Source organism: Pleurodeles waltl, chromosome 4_2 (genome assembly GCF_031143425.1).
Source record: "Pleurodeles waltl isolate 20211129_DDA chromosome 4_2, aPleWal1.hap1.20221129, whole genome shotgun sequence".
Taxonomy (NCBI): domain Eukaryota; kingdom Metazoa; phylum Chordata; class Amphibia; order Caudata; family Salamandridae; genus Pleurodeles; species Pleurodeles waltl.
Genome location: NC_090443.1, coordinates 132,678,311 through 132,695,936, shown reverse-complemented (window position 1 = coordinate 132,695,936; position 17,626 = coordinate 132,678,311). Strand labels below are relative to the sequence as shown.

The window sequence follows — 17,626 nt, the reverse complement described above, 5'->3', positions numbered from 1 at the left end:
CGCTGGTGTCAGCAGACGTCAGATTTGGAGGTCGGAGCAAGGGTCGTTGGGCCTTGAAGTTACATTTGTTGCAGATCGAACTCCATGCTGATGACAAAGTCAGGAGCCCTGGTGTTGATGGTGTCAGGGCTGGGGTGCAAAGCAGGACGAGGCAGTGGCTCGGTGACGGCATCTTGTGGCGTTGGTGAGACCAGGGCTGCGGTGTGAAGTGGGGCAGTATGAAGTTTGGTGTCTCCAGGTCTCGGTGCAGGCAGCTGATTTGTCGTCACTGAAGCACTGCTGTCAGTAGGCCTAAGGCTGTGGAATGACACGGGCGGGCTCTCTGCCGTGCCCATGGTCACAGTGCAGACGTTTGGCGATGCTGGATTCGAAGGGTGCTGGCATCGGAGGACCGGGTCTGCGAGGTGCTCTTAGGCCACGGTACAGGCAGCGGTGTTGGTGTCAGCATACAGTGTTGTCATCAGGGACACCAAGTCTGCGGTGTGAAGCAAGGTGTTGCAAAATGCAGGCCCACAGGTCACGGTGCAAGCTGCAGCTGGGTGATGGCGTCAGGTGGCGTCAGTGAGACCAGAGTTGCGGTGCAAAACGGGGCACAGCTCTCTGCGGTGCCGTCAGGTCACAGTGCAGGCAGCGCCATAGTTGATATCGTGATGGTGGTTTTTCTTCTGTTGCAGCACAAAACTCACGGTTCCCAGTGCTGTGGGCAGATGAATTTGAAGTCTTTGATATCCCTGAGATTTCCAACAGGAGACAAGCTCTACTTCAAGCCCTTGGAGAAACTTCACAAGCAGCATACACAGCTAAATCCAATCTTTGTCCTCTCCACAGCAGAAGCAGCAAATGCAGGCCAACCCATCAAAACACACACAGCAAAGGGGCAGTACCCTTCCTCACAGCTCCACAGCTCTTCTCCTTGGCAAAGGTTCCTCTTGATCCAGAAGTGTTCTAAAAGTCTGGGGTTTTGGGTCCAATACTTATACTAATGTCTGTCTTTGGAGTAGGCAAACTTCAGAGGAAGGTCTCTGTTGTTCAAAAGATTCTGCCTTGCCCAGGCTTGGCTCCAGATGCACACCAGGGGGTCGGAGACTGCATTGTGTGAGGACAGGCACAGTCCTTTCAGGTGCAGGTGTCAGCGCCTCCCTCCCACCCTAGCCCAGGAAGACCCATTAGGATATGCAGGACACACATCAGCTCTCTTTGTGTCACTGTCTAGAGTGAATTCACAACCAGCATAACTGTCAGTCTAACCCAGACATGGATTCAGCAGCCAAGCAGAGGCACAGAATGGTTAAGCAAAAAAATGCCCACTTTCTAAAAGTGGCATTTTCAAACTAACAATCTCAAAAACAACTTCGCTAAAAGATGTATTTTTAGACTGTGAGTTCAGAGACCCCAAACTCCATATCTCTATCTGCTCCTATTTGGAAATTACACTTAAGAGGAATTTAAACGCAATCTCCAGTTTAACCTATTGGAGAGACAGGCCTTGCAATAGTGAAAAACAAATTTGGCAGTATTTCACTATCAGGACATGTAACACACACCAACACGTCCTACCTTTTAAATATGCTGCACCCTGCCCAAGGGGCTAACTTGGGCCTACCTTAGGGGTGCCTTAAATAACCAATAAGTGAATGGGTTGGGCCGTCGACATGGCAGTTCAAAACTGCACACACAGACACTGCAGTGGCAGATCTGAGACATGTTTACAGGTCTACTCAAGTGGGTGGCATAATCAGTGCTGCAGGCCCACTAATAGCATTTGATTTACAGGCCCTGGGCACACATAGTGCACTTTACTAGGGACTTACCAGTAAGTAAAATACGCCGATCATGGATAAAACAATTACCAATACAATCTACACAGGGAGCACTTGCACATTAGCACTGATCTGCAGTGGTAAAGTGTGCAGAGACAATAAACCAGCAAAAACAAAGTTCAGCCTACCATAAAAACAGGAGGTCAGAAGGCAAAGAGACAGGGTAAACACACCAAAAGATGCAAGGTCTAACATGCATATTTGTTTGTCCACCACCAGTTGTGTCAGCACATTATCCATCTCTGTCTTCCTAATGTGATGAGATGGTTGGCAGATATCTCCCTTGTCTTACTTTCCTTACAAATGCCATACATTGCTACTTCAGCTCTTTATTATGTTGCTTTATGTGGCTTTGAGCCTACTTGCATTGCTGTGCACTGTATGGTAAATGTGCATTGTATAAAGTGTGGGCAAATGTAGTATTTACAGCATTCAGCCCTGGAAAGGTGTTACGTGTGGTGTTTTGTGGATTCCAAAGCTGCATGAATGCATCTTTTTACAATAGACATTTTGATATCTACACCTGAGGCTAGACCATTGGTCATGACAGCTGTTTCCCATGATCTGTGATGTTATCTGGTGCAACATAGGTACCAGCACATTACACACCCTGATGCAGCAAAACATAGCTAGACAGTTGATTTGCTACGTAGATTTGTTCTGAGCTGGAGCTATGCCTGTTTCTAACAGCTAAGGAATACAACTTAACAAGATGTGATTGAGCATTATATTGAAGTACCATTCACACGTACACCACACAATGGTTGATTTGAATTGTAAGGATTTAATGGATGTGAAATTAACATGGTTTCAGTCATTGTTGACAACCTTGTAATTTGCAACAATGTATTCCCTTGTTCGCCAACTGGCCATTTTGTCTACGTCTCCTTCTAGAGTCTTCTGCCTCTTCAGCCTCATGCCCCCTCATTGTCCAATTCGGATACTGGTCCCTACGCATACATTGTGCAAAATGGCACAAACTAAATTAATTTTACACACCATGGCAGATGAATAGATCAATCTGCCTCCAGATATTTCGAGGCACCTGACTTCAGTACTCCAAAAATGGGATCCACCGCACTGCAGGTTTTTGATAGAGCTGCAATGAACTTCTTCTGCCCAACTGTCTATGGAGTTGTGTATACTGTCATCAGCCATGGCTGCAAACCATATCCCTGGTCACCTGAAAATAGACAAAAACAAAAGCCAAAATGCCAGGCCCTTACATTGTTTGTTATAAATGTACATGTCCAGTTGTCTGTAAAAAGTTACCATTGTTTGTCATCTGACATTGATGTTTCAGTAGGTTAAAATTATCATCATTCAGGTATTGCATTTACTATGGCAAGTTTTCTGGATGTCCTCAGACTTACACATCAGAATGGAAAAGTGGGACTATTATGTATGATGCCTAATTATGTTTTGAAGACTGACTTAGTCCAACAGACCTACACAGTAACGTTTATGTGAGTAAATGTATTTATGTGTAATTTCTATTTTAAAGATTATGTCATTATTGGCCTTGACGCTTCCAGCATTTCATGATCATTTGTATGTAGATTTGTTTGTGATTATTATGCTGTGATATCCTTCCATCATCCCAAAGTGATCTAGGTTTGTTCCTAGTGTGTGACTTCTGTATTGACCTATGTAAGCAATGTGTGTCAATTTTTTGGACTAGGTGGAATGCTGCAAATGTAGGCAACTTGTGGCATGTATGTACTCATCTGTTACATTGACAGGGAATATAAATGTGACTTATTATGAATGTGGTGTATACCTGCCATTTGCTCTTTTAGTGACACTCGTGTACCTAGATTACACATTGTTCCTTTATGTGATCCAACACTTTCAGTGTGAGACAGTCATTGATATTTGAGGGTTCATTCACATTTGTGGTCCAAATAATCATGCAACATCATGCAACAAATATACTGCCATATAAGAAACAGATGCTTTGTATGTGAACATTTTGCCTAGAAAATTTTAGCATCCAAAGATTTTTATATAATCTCACCTTGCTACACCATCGCACACATATATCCTACAAAATGTAGATGTTGTTCCTTTCATGTTGGCTTCTGAAGAATTGTGGGGCCCGTGGTTTGTAATCTGATGTGAGTTCAATTACACTATTTGATATTCTGGTAGCTCACACGGTATGACAGGTTACAACACTCAGCACTGTGCATTTTTACATCCTTCCATTTCTGAATGAGTGAGGTAATCACACATTGGTACACCATTGGCCTCATTTTTGTGTGACATACTACCACTAGGTGCACATCACATACGATCCAGACACCAACACATGGAAGGGTGTTCAGTCATGCCTTTAAATGTAGGGAAACTATTGATTAATCTGCTTTCCTTTCCAATGAGTAATCCATTCCTGTGAGGGTCTTTCTAGAACCGCTCATTGATGAGACTGGGATGGAAAATGTATGCGTCATGGGCACTTCCAGGGCATTTTGCCACATTGTGGATGAAGAGTTCTGGATGATCCAGTACTCCCTGGACATCGACAGAATAGTGATGTTTGCAGTTCCTGTATATGTGTGCAATGTCTGAAGGGGGCCACAAATTGCACATGTATGCAATCTAAGGCACCAAGCAAATGGGGGAATCCTTCAATATTGTAAAACCTTTGCTTGGTCTTCAATCGCTGTTCATTAGTTTTGGGGAAGAGTAGGTACCGTGTGGTCAGTCTTATTATGGCTTCCAAGACAGATGGTAGAAAGGTAAATAATGCTCCCTGTGATATGCCTGTCCATCTTGCTGTTGTAGTTTGGAATAATCCAGAGCCTGTGTAGCTGTCAGAACCACCTCCAAGTTACCCAAATCTAGGGCAAAAAGGGTCATTGTAATCCTTTCTCAAGGTTAGTCACGCATCAAAGGAAGAGTCAAATCTAATAATTGGAAACTAGAAAGGAAGCAGAGGAACTTCAAGATGGCAACTGATGTGCACTCAGTAGACCACCATTTTAGTGTTTCAAGACTTTTGCAATAAAGCTCAGAATGGAATATCCAGCGAGCGTCTATTCTAAACTGTGCACTCCACAGAAGAATTAGTCCCATGAGGAAGCTATTTAGTGTCTCCGTCGTGTTAGTTAGCTTTTACGGTAGCGATGTTGTTTTTGAGCGTTGTTTTAGTTCCTTCAGTTTAGAAATACTTTTGGAGGGAGTTTGAAAGAGAAAGACTAGTGTTCTGTTCGGAGTGTCCTCAACCTGCAGTCCTGGGGATTATCCTCTGCATTTCCTCATCTGCTCTCTGTGAGGGAGTAGTGTTTAAAGGCGTTTGCATCGCCAACGAAAAGAATACATCCGGCACTGGAGTTGTGAAGACATGCGTCTGCTCTCAGCTCACGCCGGCCGCATGAGAGCAGTGTTTTCAAAAGATGTTCCTCACTGGCAAGACGAGATTTATTACAGCAAGCACGAGGTTGTGAAGGACTTCCAGGAATTCAAGTGAACTCGACAATTTCCTCCGTCAGCTAAGTGTACAATTAATATTGAAGAATGAAAGGTTGAAAAACTGGGAAGCGTTTGCCAGTATTGCTGTATGCCTAAGGTTATAAAAGTGCAGAATAGGGTGATGCACATCTGAACAAATATACACCTTGAGAGGATCCAAAGACTTACCAGAAAATCTTGTTGAACTCAACGTGTGACTTTTAATATATATAATATATATTTCCATCAAAGCCCGAAAGACACAGAAAAAAAGGAAATGTAATCTCCAATATTAATATTTGTCTAGCAAAAATAAAAATAATTTCAGAAGAGAAGCAAATGCCTAATTTAACTAGGGTATGAATTAACACGCACAAGAATATATATAATATTTCTATACATTTAATAGTTTAAGGAAGTAGAGAGGAATAGTAGTGTTATAATGTATGCTATGTTGTATTTCTTTACAGTTGCTCCTAAGCCTTACGTAAGAATATAAAGGCTTCTTGGTCCCCTTGCCAGAAGACTGGGCGTGACTACGGAGAAGGAAGGCAACCCAAGAAGATTAGGCAGTCTCTTCTCATCCTCACCCCTGTTGCCCCCTTGGAGCTCTCTGTAGTCCTGTAAGTTGGATACAGGGGGCTTCAGCAGGGGCATTGGAGACTATTGTCATTCTGCTCCTGTGTAAGTCTTGGGCAAGTACGATCCTGACAGTAGTACAGTCATCAATCTGACGTGCATGAATAGTATGGGTCCTTGTAATTACTGTCTGAAGACTTGGCCTGATCTTCTGCTGCAAGCCCAGGATGTACTCCCTCTTCAACCTGTGAAACTGTATGACCTCCTCCTCCCTGAGGTCAATGAGAGATATGTGTTGGCAGAATATACATTCCTTCTTCCTTCACTGCCTACGTGGTGGTGGTCTCCTCGCTATTCCTAGTTGCAGAATGATGACCTCCATGGTACAGTTGAGCTTCCTAAAGTGTTTTGTGATGTTTAGGTTTTCATACCACAGTCACTGCATCATTTCCTACACCTGGTTTGCAGATATGCCGCAATTCTGGTACATTTCAGGCTTTGTGTTGCGCTTCCTAAAGATGTGTGACACATTGGTAGCCCATAATACCACTTTGTTACTGTTGTGTTGGATTGTGCAAGGAACGCCTACATTACATATATTAAATGTAGCGTATTGCAGCTGCTTTCGGTCACTACCTCCCTGTGCAGGTCACGACCAGTGGCCGACACCAGGGAGGGGGTTAAAAAATTCTCGGTGCGTCAGAAGATCTTCTGTGTCTCCCCCCACCCCCCTACCCGCCCCTCGCGGCCTGATGATGTCACTGTTTGTTTTCTCCATTGGAGCAGGAAGCAGCTTCCTGCTCCAGTGGGGAAAACAGACCCAAACGGCCTTCCCGATGTTCAGAAAGGCCTCATTTGAAAGGGGCGACCCCTCTAGACAACAGGGATTTCACTTGGGTGGGGTCAGTCACCTCGGCAAAAGACCCCCCCCCCCCCCCCCACGGGCATATATATATTTTTTTAAAGGTAGGTTTTTCCCATGAGGGGGTGCGATCGCGCCCCTAAGAGGTTTAATATATTTTTTTTAAATACATCTATTAAAAAGATATATAGATCTATATATATATATATAAATCACCAAATGGCCACAGAGAAATCGCGCACTCTTACTGCCGGTGCCGATGAAGGAGTTAGCGACAAAAACTCCTATAGATTTCTTTAACAAAGTAAGCCATCGCACTCCAGGAGGTTCTTATTCCAGCCCTTTATTATCGTTTCTCAATCAGTGCTTCCACCACCCTTAAACAGATCTTGATCACAGGTAAATAACGTCTCCTTTCACCACACTTATACAGCTCCTTGTCAGATAGCTATGATGTTGCATTCTGGGACACGTAGTAAATAGATATGTATATATATAGATGTCTATATAAAGATCTATATATATAGAGAGAGAGAGAAAGAGAGAGATAGTTAGAAATATATATATATTTATTTATTCACCACCAGTTTTCTTGCAGATGCAGCTTGCGTCTTCAAAGCAATGCACATACTTCAACTGACGTGTTTCAACTGTAGCTTTTAGGCAGCAATAAAAAGTCAAGTAAGTCTTGTGATTATGTTTCTGCTACAAACGGATCAGGCTTTTGTCTAGTGGCAGTTTTGATGCCATAAAGTAGCGCAGAAGGTTTATGTGCCTACTGGAAAGATCAAATCTGTATTTTATGTAAATAGCCGAGTACATTAGTAAAGTCAGCCATTACCTGCGCTATAATACAAATGAAATGTATGTGCGGTGGGGGCTATGGACAGATGAAGGGCACTTTTGCTGGGTGGTAGTGAGGGAATCCGAGGAGGAGGTCATGGTAATGGGAGCACCAATAATGATTGTTGGACTGGGCGCTAGAGGCGCTAAAGACTGTGGCGATTGGTATGTGACAAGGTAAAGTAATAGTGTGTCTTTTTTGAGTGTCTTGAAAGAACGTGCTGATTGAGGGAAGAAGCGAAGGTAAGGTGACCTCTACTGTTGCACATATCACACACATACACACAACAGCAATGGGTGGGACAATCATTCAGACTCTGGGAGTGATTTTTCAGTCGAGGAGTCCCATTCGATAACTCCTCTTACACTGATTATGAGTGAGGTGATGAGGACAGTCCTGCTGTCCCTTCACAGGCACAGTGTGTGCAGCAGGACAATAGTTGGTTAGCCCAACCCAGAGAGCAGGTGCATGCGGCAGCAAGCACACAGAGAGTGCTCTCTTGGGAGCTCCCCAATTTAGTTCATCCTCAAATTCCACCACTCAATTCGCATTATGGAGACATCAAAATTATCTATCACAAAACAACCTGGTTTTGTAAGGCAGGCTCCTGTCTTTTTGGTCCTGGGCTTGGCGGCCTTATAGGGAAACCTACCAAACCCAGACATTTCTGGAAACTAGACATCTGGGGAGTCCACAGAGATGTGACTTGTGTGGGTTCCCCAAAGCTTTCTTACCCAAAATACCTTGCAAAGGAGAAATGTTGAATAAAAACTCAATTATTTCTTGCATTTCTGTCACACAAACTACAGGAATATGCTGGGATCCACAAAATTCCTACCATCCAGTGTTTCCCCACCTGCTGTGATAAAAATGCTACCCCACTTGAGTGTCTGTACCCAGTGCCTGCGTCAGGAATGGATCACCCCAGGGTCAACAGTTGCCCTCATGTAAGGACCAACATTGACCGTTGTGTGATTTATTCCTGTCGCGGGCACTAGGCCTACCCACACGAGTGAGGTACCATTTTTATCGGGAGACTTGGGGGAATGCTGGGTGGAAGGAAATTTGCAGCTCCTCTCAGATTCCAGAACTTTGCGTCACCGAAATGTGAGGCAAAAGTGTTTTTTTGCCAAATTTTGAGGTTTGCAAAGGATTCTGGTTAACAGACCCTGGTGAGAGCCCCACAAGTCACTCCATCCTGGATTCCCCCAGGTGTCTAGTTTTCATACAAGCACAGGATTGGTAGGTTTCCCTAGGTGCCGGCTGAGCTAGAGGCCAAAATCCACAACTAGGCACTTACCAAAAAACACATCAGATTTCAATGTAAAAATGTGATGTGTCCATGTTGATTTCCTGTCGCTGGTATTAGGCCTACCCAAGCAAGTGAGGTACCATTTTTATCGGAAGACTTGGGGGAACACAGAATAGCAGAACAAGTGTTATTACCCCTCGTCTTTCTCTACATTTTGTCCTTCCAAATGTAAGACAGTGTGTAAAAAAGACATCTATTTGAGAAATGCCCTGTTCACATGCTAGTATGGGCACCCCAGAATTCAGAGATGTACTTCTCAACACCTTATCTTGTGCCCATTTTGGAAATACAAAGGTTTCCTTGATGCCTATTTTTCACTCTTATATTTCATCAAATATATTGCTGTACACCCGGTATACAATGAAAACCCATTGGAAGGTGCAGCTCCTTTATTGGCTCTGTGTACCTAGGGTTCTTGATGAACCTATAACCCCTGTATATCCCCGCAACCAGAAGAGTCCAGCAGACGTAACGATATATTACTTTTGAAAATATGACATCACAGGAAAAAGTTACAGAGTAAAACGTGGAGAAAAATGGCTGTTTTTTTCACCTCAATTTCAATATTTTTTTATTTCAGCTGTTATTTTCTGTAGGAAACCCTTGTAGGATCTACACAAATGACCCCTTACTGAATTCAGAATTTTGTCTACTTTTCAGGAACAGCTAAGGGGTTAACCTAAAACAAATGTGTTAAAAATATATATTTGTAGCAATGCGCAATCAAACAATAAGTAGTCCCAGCCTCTTTAAAAAGTTTCCACTAGAAGAATGTAGTAGATTACATCCATACGTTATCTCTCAAAAAGAATAAACCTTTGTCACCATAAAACTTCCTATGACTCAATACATTAAAACTTTATACTGGCTATCAAACAGCTTTTAGATTTGCTGATTAACCAATTGCACATATTTACATTTATTTCAAGTAGTAGGCACCCTGGCGAGAAGACTTGTTTCTTCTTTACTTATCTGTCTCTACCTTGGCTTTTCTGAACAGGATAATCCCTGTCTTCCCTTTCACCCAGAGGCCCCTGAAGGTCAGCATTATCCATTCTGGATTTTTTTGTAACGTATGCCAATTGTTTTTCTAAAAATTATAAAAGATTGGGAATGTCGTTCCTATTAGATCCCACCCACTTCAATGAAGAAGGCATCCAAAAGCCATTTACAGGTATAGGGGACTTTGTTTTTTTATTGCTTTTTGTGCCCCAAGATGTTGTGCTGAGTGCCTAATCAGCCCACTTGCATGGTGCCCATGGGCCAAAATAGGAATTCAATACCACACAATTATAAGAGGTCAAGTGTTCCTGCTTTGGGATTTACTGGCTGCGGGAATAACAAACCAAATTTTAACAGTCGGAAAAGCCAGCTGGTGAAATCTAGGAGTGGGCAATTAATTCCCCTTAACTGGGGGAGTTCGCGGAGTTTGGCCCAAGCTGAGCACGGTGTTCTGGCAAAACTTTGCCAACCGCCGGGTGGCTGATTTTTTTCTTGTGCTTGGCTCACCAACGTTACGTTGGTGAGCGTGTGCAAGAATTTGCATCCGCTAGTGCGATTTATGGGTAACAGCAACCTCCTAGCAAGAATTCTCAATGCAGACAGTCACAGCAGGTCATAACTGTTCGCATCGAGAAAACTGCTTCTCAAGTTGAAAATCTACCCAAGGAGCAGAAAGAAGCAGCACCCTTTGGCGTGCTGCATGGTGCAGTTCCCGCTGATTTTATAGAGTGGAACAAGCTCCCAGCTCTAAAAATCAGCAAGAGCAGCGCAACGTGCCCACATTTTGCCCACTCGTAGAGCTCTGCAGAATCTTGTCGAGTTTTTATATAATTCCTCTGAATTCCGTGGAGTAAAACTCCATGAATTCCGCCCAGGGCTAGTAAAATTATTGCAACCCATCTCTCACTCATTTTCCCTACAAATTCCTGTTCCATCTATGGTACCCCACAGACCACAAGGTAACATACTACCCATCCACAAAAGCTCTTTGATGCCTTGTTAGGAGCAAGAAGTACTATATAAGTACAAGTACAATACAATACAACATACTTGAAACCTACAGCACTGCAAGTTCCTAAGAATGGCAACATAGAGCTTGGCAAATTACTATTGACATAACCTATCCATGCTTTTTGTAAAGACACATATTTTACTTAAGCCCTGATTCAAAGTTGTGTTTTTAATTCGGATCCAGTCAAAGCTGAATGATTGCAAAATTCTGAGTTGTACATCGGATACTACATTCCTCAATTTTTTCCTGATAGATTTCCCCAGAAAAGGCTGAGGAAATCTATCAGGATAAAATGCTAAGACATAAATCCAAAACATGCAAAAATCACAGTGGTTAACACTGATTCCACTAGTTATGCTTCATTATGAAAAGGAGCACTCAGGAGAAGTGTTAGAAATGGGGTCTTTGACTGGCAGTCAGGTTACCCCCTGTCCAAGCAAGGGAACCTCACTCTTTTCAGGGCAAAGGAGAAACACACCTGGTTAACCCCGCTCACCCCCTTGGTAGCTCGGCACAAGCAGAAAGGCTTAACCCAGAGAAAATGTGTAAAGTATTTGTACCAACACACACAGTAATACAGTAACAACACTACAAAATTACTCAACACCAGGTTAGAAACATAGCCAATATTTATCTGAACAAAACAAGACCAAAATGACAAAAATCTAACATACACAAGTCAAGTTATGAATTTTTAAAGATTAGACACAAAAATAGCGCATAGGAACACAAATGCTTCAGTTAGGTGATATCAAGATGTCGTGGCGGAGTCGTTCCCAACAATCCGACGCCAATGCCGCCGGTCACGGAGTCGCACAGACTCCCAGGTACAGTAAGTACAGTACATTGTGAAAATGAGGAAACAAGCCGGTGCGCAGAGTCGGGGATTGCGGTGTCAGTTTCGGTGCTGTGGAGCAAAGGAGTTACGAAGAGGCGTCGGGTCCGTGATGCGGAGCAATGCAGGTAAGGTGGCGTCGGTATGAAACGTTGGATCCGCGCACTTCCAGGGGAGTTGATGTCCAGCGGTCACAATGGGGTGCGGCGACTTCCACTGAGTTGCGGACTTCCGCGTGGCTGCAGCGACATCGGGCCTGCAAGGTTGGCACCCTCCAGCGAGGACCACGGCTTCGTTTGCAGGTGGCGTCACGAGATACAGCAGTGGCGTCAGTCTGGAGTCATCTGAAGTCAGTTTCTTGGATTTTCTTGGTTTTCTACCAGCATCTCTTTTCAAGGGCCTAGGGACTGTTTTAGGCACCACTAGCAGGGAAGGAGTCTCAGCAGAGAGTCCAGATGCTGGCAGAGGAAGTCTTTGATGGCCTTGAGACTTCAGAACAGGAGGCAAGCTCAGTCCAAGCCCTTGGAGATTCTTTTCAAGCAGGAATATACCACAAAGTGCAGTCTTTGTCCCCTTTCAGAGGCAGAAGCAGCAACTGCAGAATAGCCCAACAAATCACAGTCACAGGTGGGGTGCAGCACTCCCCCTCAGCTCTTCTCCGTGGCAGAGGTTCCTCTTGAATCCAGAAGTGATCCAAAGTCTGGGGTTTTGGGTCCACTACGTATACCCCTTCTGCCTTTGAAGTAGGCAGACTTCAAAGGAGAGTCTCTGTTGTTCACAAGATCATGCCTTGCCCAGGCAAGGCTCCAGACATACACCAGGGGGTTGGAGACTGCAATGTGTGAGGGCAGGCACAGCCCTTTCAGGTGTGACAACTCCTCCCTCCACTCTAGCACAGATGGCTCATCAGGATATGAAGGCAACACCCCAGCACCCTTTGTGTCACTGTCTAGAGGGGATGCACAAATAGTCCAACTGTCAACCTGATCCAGACAGGGAATCCACAAACAGGCAATGTCACAGAATGGTTTAAGCAAGAAAATGCCTACTTTCTAAAAGTGGCATTTTCAAACTAGCAATCTAAAAGCAAAGCACTAAAAGATGTTGTAGGAAGTTGGCTCTGTATGTGCTATTTCAAAGTAAGGAATAGCATGCACAGAGTCCAAGGGTTCCCCTTAGAGGTAAAATAGTGGTAAAAAGAGATAATACTAATGCTCTATTTTGTGGTAGTGTGGTCGAGCAGTAGGCTTATCCAAGGAGTAGTGTTAAGCATCTGTTGTACATACACATAGGCAATAAATGAGGTACACACACTCAGAGACAAATTCTGCCAATAGGTTTTGTTATAGAAAAATATCTTTTCTTAGTTTATTTTAAGAACCACAGGTTCAAATTTTACATGTAATAGCTCATTTGAAAGGTATTGCAGGTAAGTACTCTAGGAACTTTGAATCATTACTTTAGCATGTATACTTTTTACATAAAACACAATAAGCTGTTTTAAAAGTGGACACAGTGCAATTTTCACAGTTCCTGGGGGAGGTAAGTTATTGTTAGTTTTCACAGGTAAGTAAGTCACTTACAGTTTTCAGTTTTTGGTCCAAGGTAGCCCACCGTTGGGGGTTCAGAGCAACCCCAAAGTTATCACACCAGCAGCTCAGGGCCGGTCAGGTGCAAAGGTCAAAGAGGTGCCCAAAACACATAGGCTTCAAAGGAGAGAAGGGGGTGCCCCGGTTCCAGTCTGCCAGCAGGTAAGTACCCGCGTCTTCGGAGGGCAGACCAGGGGGGTTTTGTAGGGCACCGGGGGGGACACAAAGTAGCACAGAAAGTACACCCTCAGCAGCGTGAGGGCGGCCGGGTGCAGTGTGCAAACACGCGTCGGGTTTCCTTCAGTTTTCAATGGGAGACCAAGGGGTCTCTTCAGCGATGCAGGCAGGCAAGGGGGGGGCTCCTCGGGGTAGCCACCACCTGGGCAAGGGAGAGGGCCTCCTGGGGGTCACTCCTGCACAGAAGTTCCGTTTCTTTAGGGGCTGGGGGCTGCGGGTGCAGGGTCTTTTCCAGCCGTCGGGAAATGGAGTTCAGACAGTCGCGGTCAGGGGGAGCCTGGGGATTCCCTCTGCAGGCGTCGCTGTGGGGGCTCAGGGGGGACAACTTTGGTTACTCATAGTCGTAGAGTCGCCGGAGGGTCCTCCCTGAGTTGGTTATTCTCCACCAGTCGAGTCGGGGTCGCCGGGTGCAGTGTTGCAAGTCTCACGCTTCTTGCGGGGAGTTGCAGGGGTCTTTAAATCTGCTCCTTGTAACAAAGTTGCAGTTCTTTTGGAGCAGTGCCGCTGTCCTCTGGAGTTTCTTGTCTTTTTCGAAGCAGGGCAGTCCTCAGAGGATTCAGAGGTCGCTGGTCCCTTGGAAAGCGTCGCTGGAGCAGGTTCTTCGGAAGGCAGGAGACAGGCCGGTAAGTCTGGGGCCAAGGCAGTTGGTGTCTTCTGTTCTTCCTCTGCAGGGGTTTGTCAGCTCGGCAGTCCTTCTTCTTGTAGTTGCAGGAATCTGAAATCTAGGTTCAGGGAGAGCCCTTAAATACTAAATTTAAGGGCGTGTTTAGGTCTGGGGGGTTAGTAGCCAATGGCTACTAGCCCTGAGGGTGAGTACACCCTCTTTGTGCCTCCTCCCAAGGGGAGGGGGTCACATCCCTAATCCTATTGGGGGAATCCTCCATCTGCAAGATGGAGGATTTCTAAAAGTTAGAGTCACTTCAGCTCAGGACACCTTAGGGGCTGTCCTGACTGGCCAGTGACTCCTCCTTGTTGTTTTCTTTGTTTCCTCCAGCCTTGCCGCCAAAAGTGGGGGCCGTGGCCGGAGGGGGCGGGCAACTCCACTAAGCTGGAGTGCCCTGCTGTGCTGTGACAAAGGGGTGAGCCTTTGAGGCTCACCGCCAGGTGTTACAGCTCCTGCCTGGGGGAGGTGTTAGCATCTCCACCCAGTGCAGGCTTTGTTACTGGCCTCAGAGTGACAAAGGCACTCTCCCCATGGGGCCAGAAACATGTCTCTAGTGTGGCAGGCTGCTGGAACCAGTCAGCCTACACAGATAGTCGGGTAAGTTTCAGGGGGCACCTCTAAGGTGCCCTCTGTGGTGTATTTTACAATAAAATGTACACTGGTATCAGTGTGCATTTATTGTGCTGAGAAGTTTGATACCAAACTTCCCAGTTATCAGTGTAGCCATTATGGTGCTGTGGAGTTCGTATAAAACAGACTCCCAGACCATATACTCTTATGGCTACCCTGCACTTACAATGTCTAAGGTTTTGCTTAGACACTGTAGGGGCACAGTGCTCATGCACTGGTACCCTCACCTATGGTATAGTGCACCCTGCCTTAGGGCTGTAAGGCCTGCTAGAGGGGTGTCTTACCTATACTGCATAGGCAGTGAGAGGCTGGCATGGCACCCTGAGGGGAGTGCCATGTCGACTTACTCATTTTGTTCTCACTAGCACACACAGCTGGTAAGCAGTGTGTCTGTGCTGAGTGAGGGGTCTCCAGGGTGGCATAATACATGCTGCAGCCCTTAGAGACCTTCCCTGGCATCAGGGCCCTGGGTACCAGAGGTACCAGTTACAAGGGACTTATCTGGATGCCAGGGTGTGCCAATTGTGGAATCAAAAGTACAGGTTAGGGAAAGAACACTGGTGCTGGGGCCTGGTTAGCAGGGTCCCAGCACACTTCTCAGTCAAGTCAGCATCAGTATCAGGCAAAAAGTGGGGGGTAACTGCAACAGGGAGCCATTTCTTTACAGATGTATTTTTAAATTGTGAGTTCAGAGACCCCAAACTCCAGATTACCATCTGCTCTCAAAGGGAATCTGCAATTTAATAATATTTAAAGCCAGCCCCCATGTTAACCTACTAGAGAGATAGGCCTTGCACAGTGAAAACCAAATTTGGCAGTATTTCATTAAGATGTGAAAAACACATCAGTACATGTCCCACCTTTAATATACACTGCACCCTGCCCATGAGGCCACCTAGGGCCTACCTTAGGGGTGTCGTACATGTATGAAAAAGGGAAGGTTTAGGCCTGGCAAGTGGGGACACTTGCCAAGTCGAACTGGCAGTTTAAAACTACACACACAGACATTGCAGTGGCAGGTCTGAGCCATGTTTAGAGGCTACACATGTGGGTGGCACAATAAGTGCTGCAGGCCCACTAGTAGCATTTGATTTCCAGACCCTGGGCACTTCTAGTGCACTTTAATAGGGACTTATTGGTCAATCAAATAGGCCAACCATGGAAAAGCCAATACATACAATTTCACATAGGGAGCACTTGCACTTTAGCACTGGTCAGCAGTGGTAAAGTGCCCAAAGTAACAAAAACAGCAAAAACTGAGTCCAGCTCACAGAAACAACCTCGGAAGTAGAGGCAAAAAGTTAAGGGAGACCACGCCAAGAATGCCAGGTCTAACAAGATGTTAATATGTTACCCATTAAATATCCCAAGCTAAGTTAGGTGTAATAACCATGTGCTCTAATTATAGCCCAAATACTAAATATGTTGAAATCATTGCCTTCATCTCCACATCTGCCTTTGTACTGGGTATATGGGATCTATTACACAGCACTCTGCTTTGCCCATAGAGCCTATTATGAAATAATCCCCATGCTGCTTATGTGTTTGCTTCCAAGCCTACGAAGTATGTATGTTGTGGCTCTTACCTCCTGCTATTAGTCTTCCCATTTAGAAAGACTGTGTTGAGGTAGAGGCGGATGCTCCTTCTCTTTAGTTTGGATTGGAATGTACTCTTGCTTGGCTTGCACAAAATAGAGGACCGTTCTATGTTTAGGAAGGTTCTTAAAATTAATCTAGTTTATTGATTACCTTCATATCTTTTTTTATTTTAGTTATTTCAGTGCCAAGATGCCTCAGGGCATCTGTCGCATCTGTAGGTTTCAATGTATTTAAGGGATGCTTCTAGGCCCTAAACATAGGGTGTATGGCAACTTTAGAAGAAACTAGGCAGAAATTATGGGTTATGGTTCCTTTTCTTTGATGATGGAGCATTGCCACCTGATGGTTAGCAAAAGTGTTTGCCGCCTGACCTATAGGTTGACTGAGAGATAAATCATCTATGTGAAGCCTGAACATATAATTTATGTCTAACCAGAGGTATACTTCTGCACCTAAAGCAAACACCTCTATGATCAGGTAATCAGTGAGCATTGTAAGATAGATATAGAATTAGCTTTAATGTATGCCTTGTGTGGGTTTCACTAGAATGGGGTCTATTCAGATGCAGTACACCAGCACTTTCATTTAGTAGGAATTTAACCTCTGTGCCCTGCCTCTTCAAAACTAGTGTACCCTATTAGCAAAATGCTTGTAAGTCCATATGATGCTGTCAAACCTAGCCTGGGTCTGTCAAAAGCAGCATAATTCTGATATAGTGTATAATAGGTTCCAATTCAAAAGTGTTGCAGAATGGAAACATTACTTTGTTGAATACTTTTTATAGTTTTACAGTGACAAACTGGTAACCATATTGTCTGCCTGATGTCTCTCCTGTGCCCTATTCAAGGTTGTCCCTTTTCTTTACCAACGGCAGGCTAATTGGTAAAATTAGTTTAGACATTTATGAGAAACTGTTATAGACACTATGGTCATTTTTCTAACAAGAATTTTGGAAACAATTGTAACAAATGTTGCATTTTATATAGCACATTGTCCCTGCGAGAGTTTTTAAAAAAACATTTATATTTAAGTGGATTGCATACTTTGTGCTGGGGCATCAGAACAGAAAATGAATGCATGGTTAATGTTATTATGACATATGCTTTTAAGAGACACTCTTTCTTTGCAGAAGATTGCTTATCAGCCACACACATTCTTTGTGTTATAGAGCTTGAAGGAATATGTGTA

At 44.5% G+C, this 17,626-nt stretch overlaps 1 long non-coding RNA gene across 1 annotated transcript in view; it reads right to left on the bottom strand.

The window, feature by feature from the left end:
• Window positions 1-2,584: 2,584 nt before the first annotated feature.
• Window positions 2,585-17,626, bottom strand: part of LOC138294093 (uncharacterized) — a 37,936-nt gene continuing 22,894 nt past the window's right edge. Inside the window, exon 2 of the long non-coding RNA XR_011203179.1 lies at window positions 2,585-3,003. This is a non-coding gene — a long non-coding RNA (uncharacterized lncRNA). The remainder of the gene's footprint in view (window positions 3,004-17,626) is intronic.